The sequence below is a fragment of the Macrobrachium nipponense genome, chromosome 41, assembly GCF_015104395.2.
Source record: "Macrobrachium nipponense isolate FS-2020 chromosome 41, ASM1510439v2, whole genome shotgun sequence".
In the NCBI taxonomy this organism is placed as follows: domain Eukaryota; kingdom Metazoa; phylum Arthropoda; class Malacostraca; order Decapoda; family Palaemonidae; genus Macrobrachium; species Macrobrachium nipponense.
Window position 1 is genome coordinate 13,399,353 of NC_061102.1, and position 6,036 is coordinate 13,405,388.

At 37.2% G+C, this 6,036-nt stretch overlaps 1 long non-coding RNA gene across 1 annotated transcript in view; it reads left to right on the forward strand.

The window, feature by feature from the left end:
• The window catches only part of LOC135212875 (uncharacterized), a 4,835-nt gene extending 1,464 nt beyond the window's left edge, over positions 1-3,371 (forward strand). The window contains exon 3 of the long non-coding RNA XR_010314005.1: positions 3,279-3,371. This is a non-coding gene — a long non-coding RNA (uncharacterized LOC135212875). The remainder of the gene's footprint in view (positions 1-3,278) is intronic.
• Positions 3,372-6,036: the final 2,665 nt, after the last annotated feature.

A 6,036-nucleotide genomic window follows, 5' to 3' on the forward strand; every position in this document is an offset into this window, starting at 1 on the left:
CTTAATGCTGATTTAACTAATTTTCTTTCATTTTGTTTCCCATTGTGCAAGATTAGAGGCCTGTATAAGTGTGTAACGTTCATTTCGTGTGTCAGTTTGGTAGATTGCAGTGACATGACCGTAACTCGACTCGCAAATACTTTCGTTACATATTAGGGTCAGACTAATAACGTCATGACAGTGCCGCTAAATGCGCAGATGATGTATATGTGATATAGTCAGTATCGGTCTTTGGAAATAGAAAACCTCTGTTGTGTAAGGTGGTATTTTGTCCTTGTAAACTATGAGTCTGTTTTGAAATAGAAGTTTCAGCTTTTCGTATGGAACCATTTTAATCTGAGTAGCACCCTTGCCTTGTCATTTTACCAACCATATATTTCATAAATACCATCGAGAGCGGTCCATACGGATGCTTATTTAGTCACAGTAGAACAGTCGGCCCTCAATGTTTCAGGCATGGGGATTGCAAAGAAAATGAGCACTGTTTCCTAATTGACTGAAAGAAAACTTGTCTCCTCTCACATCCGATCCTCTCTCAGTAGTAGGTACACCCAAGGTATAAAAAATCTATAAATACTTATGGGATGCAACTGACGGAACAGAATAAAATCCTTGACAATATGAAGTGTACTGCTGAAACAATACGAGTTTGCAAAAGTAATAAGATCTATCAGTTCCAAAAGGGACTTATTGTGTCATGCAAATCCTTGCCAAGGTTGCATATGTATAAAAGTAAATATGATGTATCATACATAATTACCTCCAGACTTAACCAAGATGGACTGGAAAACATGTTTGGCTGTCTTAGACAAATGGGTGCAACTTATGATCATCTTACGCCAGAGGAAGTCAAACACAGAATAAGGTCATATTTGCTTGGCAAAATAAACTATATAACTGGAAAAAATTGTAACTCGATGAAGGAGTGCGATTCTTCAAATATGTTGGAAGGAATGTTCAGTCAAGAGAAAAGTTGTGAAAATAATGATTCAAATGAAACCGATCTTGAAAGAGAGCTTATGATTTCTGCAATGGTGTTTGCCTCTATTGAAGATGAGAAGATGCCAGAAGAAGATTCAGAAAACTTTGAAAATGAATTTCATGAAATAACTTTAGAGGATGTTGCAGACGAAGAGGGCCTTCGATATGTTGGAGGTTATGTGGCATCTAAATTTCCAGATTATCAGTTCTTAGGATGTAAACTTAAAATACTGAAAGGTACCTGGATTAGTGCAGTAGAGCGACATGATGATAAATTAACGGAACCAAGTGCTGAGTTATTTGAAAAATTAAAGGTAATGGAAAAAATGTTTCAAACATACAATGGAGAAAATACACTGAGACCAGGCAATGGAGTATTATGCGACTTGGCACGCCATATTGAAAATTGTTTATCCTTGCCTTTTAAAGTAATATTGTTTTTTGTCAGATGTCGGATGTTTTTTAGGATGAGAGCTCTGAATGCCCAAATTTTATCAAGTAGGCAAAAAAAAGAAAAAGATGCATAAATTAACTAAATAATGCCATGAAAATTTTTAAAATTGTTGTTTTTTTTACTTTTACTAAGTATTTTTCGTTTCCATTATGAAGCCAGATACTGTTATGTGTTATCTATATCTATCTATGTTAGTTTATTAAATAATGTATTGTAAAATTATACATAAGCCTTTGTAAATAAATGCCAGGTCAAATGCTAATTGAATATATTTTTTAAGTCCTGTCAAGCATATTAATTTAAGGTTTCTATTATATATTAGAGAGCCAAACATTATCAATCCACGATTTTGTGTGTAGTACAGTGACCTATATGAATTCAAAAGAACACTAAACGTATACAAGATAACAGAGTGAAAAGGACATCTTACAGGCCTAATCTCTTCGACCCAAGGTACTTAAGTTTCCCAAGGTAGTACTTGCCTTGACCGCTCCCACCCTGGCCTCCAGGCCTGTCACGGAAATACCCCACAACTACCCCCGCGACCAAAGTGACTGTACCTCTCTCCCTTATTCTATATACCTCCCTTATTCTATATACCTTGGGTACACCCAGTTACAAAAGCAGTGTCGCCCCGCCAGGCCTGGCTCGGTGAGAACATGCCCTTCTTGCCCTGAAAGTGGCCCACTTTCAAACAACCAGTACAGTTAGAATGGTTCGAAAGGGAGGCGGGGGGAAAATACGGTAATCACGCAGACATGCAATATTGAATGAAATATATAAGGAGTGAGAGAGAGAGCTTTTGTTCCTGTTTAGTGATTAATCTGACGGATATACTTGAAACTTCTGCTTCAATAAATATGTTATATATTTTTTGGAAAATAATTATGAGATCTTATCACATCGTTATCACATTTTCTAAATAAAAACGCCTTAAATATTGTTGGAACTGAGTCAACTGACTATGTCATATTATTATTATTCAGACGAAAATATCCTTTTTAATTATCCTATAAGCAGCTCTCTCTCTCTCTTGTTCTGTCCTTCGTCTTATATCGCCTGGATTGACTATTTAAATAATGGCAGATGTTTGATATGTTATTTGGATGTAGCCAAGGATCACAAAACCGTAAATGGCTACTCTACCAACTTGTGCTAGGCTGTATGTATTTTTGCTCTAGATTAACTGGACTATAATTACCTGTATTACAAATAATATACGAATCTGGTCACAAAGATGTTACACAGCAGGTTTTGTAGCCGTAGGTTGTATAAGTCATCAAAGCATCTATTTTGCAAGGATATTATTTTATCCATTAATCTATGCTAGGAACACAATATTGGATATGCTAATCTAGTTCTACAGGATTTGTATTTATGGCATAACTTAGCTGGGTTACCAGTATTTGAGTGTGATGGGCCACTTGGCTCCACCCCTCACAACCATCTAGGCTACTTATAGAAAGTATTTCAATTTGCTATATTTCTTATATTATAGAATATTTATATTATTTCCGCAACTATTTGTGAAAATAAATTATGTGAAATGTGTGCATTGGTGCATTAACATAATGATGGTGAGGTATAAAGTATGTAGGTGTTGCAAAACCGTATACTATTAACATATTATTTAGTGTCTGAAATTATTTGGTTATAGTCTTTAGACCTGGTCAAATCGGTCACGTCATAGCGTTACAGGGCTACTGAGATCATCTTTGTATAGCTGGTTAACTGGGTGTACCTTTGATTAGTTCACGGACGTTAATATATTATTATGAGCTTTGTTAACAAATTCCCCATTTAAGACTCGAATCATATCTGAAATGTGCCCATTTACTTTCAGTTTTGAGCTGTCGGAAATCTCGAAGGCACTTGCATTGATGGATCGAAAAGAACCTCTTCATGTGCGCGTGCTCTATGACGAGATATTTGAAGGTAAGGTTACTGAAAGTGTTGTAGAGTATTATTCATTACACCTTCCTCTCTCTGGGTTTGTTTATATCTAGTATAGCTGTATAAAGTTCATAATTATATAAGTAAATCGATTCGTACGCCTATATATATTTAGTAAAATATAGCAGCCTACGGTAGGAACCGCATAAGAAAATTAATACACTACCGGTGAAATTCTGTTCTGAAAACTACAATGTAATCCATTCAGGACCACACTATCTCTCTTTAAAACATTTGTGCGACGAATGAGGAAATGTGTTTATCCGCTGTCTATTTTTAGGAAGAAGCATATTCATATAAACAGCATATGTTACAGTTCCAGTTGTCTCTCAAGATATCAACAGATCTCCAATGCTCTTAGCTTAGTGTATTAAAGCTTTCATTATATATCATCATAGACCTTTTACAGTCCATTCGCCGTCCGATTTTACTAATTATAACTCAGATTATTGTAAATTCTTAAAGACTGAATCGAGAATTTACAATAATCTGACAGTCATAGTTTGTAAAATGGGGGGTTGGGGTTGGACTGTAAAGGGTCTATGATGATATATAATGAAAGCTTTAAACACTAAAAGGATATTTTGATATCTTGAGGAACGACTGGAACGGTAACGTGTGTTGTTTATATGATAAGCTTCGTCCTAAATATAGACAGCAGGTAAACTGTATGTTTCACCTCTCCTGAGAGATACTTTAAGACTTATCCCTCTAGAGAGATGGGACATAGGTACATTCTTCTTATGTGAACACTCTTGAGAGACTGAGAATTTCCAGCCCTGTGATTGGCTTATCAATAGCAAATCAGGAGTGTCGTAAGGGACTGCCCTAGACGTCAAATGCACGGTTGGTGCGAACACAGATATAAAAGCCCAGATGCCGCTAGCTGAATAGGCTGGCGCACGTCATCAGGCCCGCCATCTTGGCGCGGTAATTCAAACAATGCAGCAGGCTGCAGTATATGACGTTTTTTTTGCCACTATTCGCTTAATGTTGCACGGATTTTCTTGTCTGATGGCTCGTTACAAAGCTTACATAATTCCCTACAAGGATCTAATAAAATAAAGTTGTTCCTTATGTTTGAAAGTTAACTTACAAGGACTTTGTTTTAGCAGGTAGGGGGAAGGGGGTTAGTTGTACACAAATGTTAATATTTACCCATAACTATTGCTATAAACAATAATTTGAAATGCTGTGATAAGACAGCCTACGAAAAAAATGGTTAAAACAATATTGTTTAAGGGCCATTAGGTCAGTAGGGTAAATCGTGTATGTTGGACACTAATTTGATGTTTCTAGATTTCTTTCACTGCATTATAGCTATGTAATATTAAAGTGTTAATCTGGTCCTTGTAATAAGAACTAAATGGCCAAGCAAGGCACATAATGAGTTTTTGTTGATGTTTTGATATAGCCTGCTAATTTCATATCAATGCATATAGATTATCATTACAATGTAATATTAAATTGTTGGAAACAGCAATGAAAAAAAACTTGTTTAAACTGCTGGGAATATTTATAAATAAATGCACAGATGTACAATAAATGTTACATATACATTCAATGTAAGAACAAATATCATGAAAATAAATCATTGTGCAATACATTTTGAGAGTTGTTACTTCAAAGTATAGGCTTAATGACCCAAAAGGCCACCCATAGCTTTAAATTTATACATGTGTGACCAAACCAATGAACAGTTAGCTGAAAAAAAAAAAAAATTAGACTGGCCTTATGATTGTGGCCTAGGCTGAAAGGCTCGGGGGGGGCGGTTTACTATGACCGGGTATACAGGGTTGCTCGTCAGGATTGGCTCATTTTGGCAATTTTGGTCTATAGATGGGTCCCCTTCTGGAAGGGTAGAAGTATAGAGATGGCCCAGGCCCTTATCCCAAATAAGGTATAATAATTTGGGTCCTTGACAACACAGGTCTAGAGATGAGCTATATTGAACTGTTAATGCTTGCCATAATGATATATCCTAGTCTGAGCAAATTAAAGGTAGTTTGGTGAAAAATTTAAGTTCTATATAATTATTTCACCATATAAAATTAGGTCTAGAGTAGAGGAAAAGACCCCATATAGACTCCACTTTTCTAGCCCCGCCCCCCACCCCCAAGGGGCGTGGCTACCCCCCTTCCCCCCTCCTGATAGGCTCATGTACGTACGTGAGGCCTAAAAAGGGGCGGGGCAACCCCCAAAAGGGGCGTGGCCACCCCGACCCCATATAGACTCCACTATTCTGGGGGGCGTGGCCACCCCTGACCCCAAATTGACTCCATTTGTATTATAAGCTCATGTACGTACATGAGCTCATAATTGACTCCATATGTATGATAAGTTCATGTACGTACATGAGCTCATAATTGACTCCATTTGTCTTACAAGCTCATGTACGTACATGAGCTCATATTAGGGGGGCGTGGCCTCCCCTAACCCCAAATCGACTCCACTTTTCTACCCCTGTGACGTCACATAACTATAAAGGAATAAAACCATCCTTTCAACCCTCCACTATTCTGGGGGGCGTGGCCACCCCTGACCCCAAATTGACTCCATTTGTATTATAAGCTCATGTACGTACATGAGCTCATATTGACTCCATTTGTAGGAAACGTTCATGTACGTACATGAGCTCATAATTGACT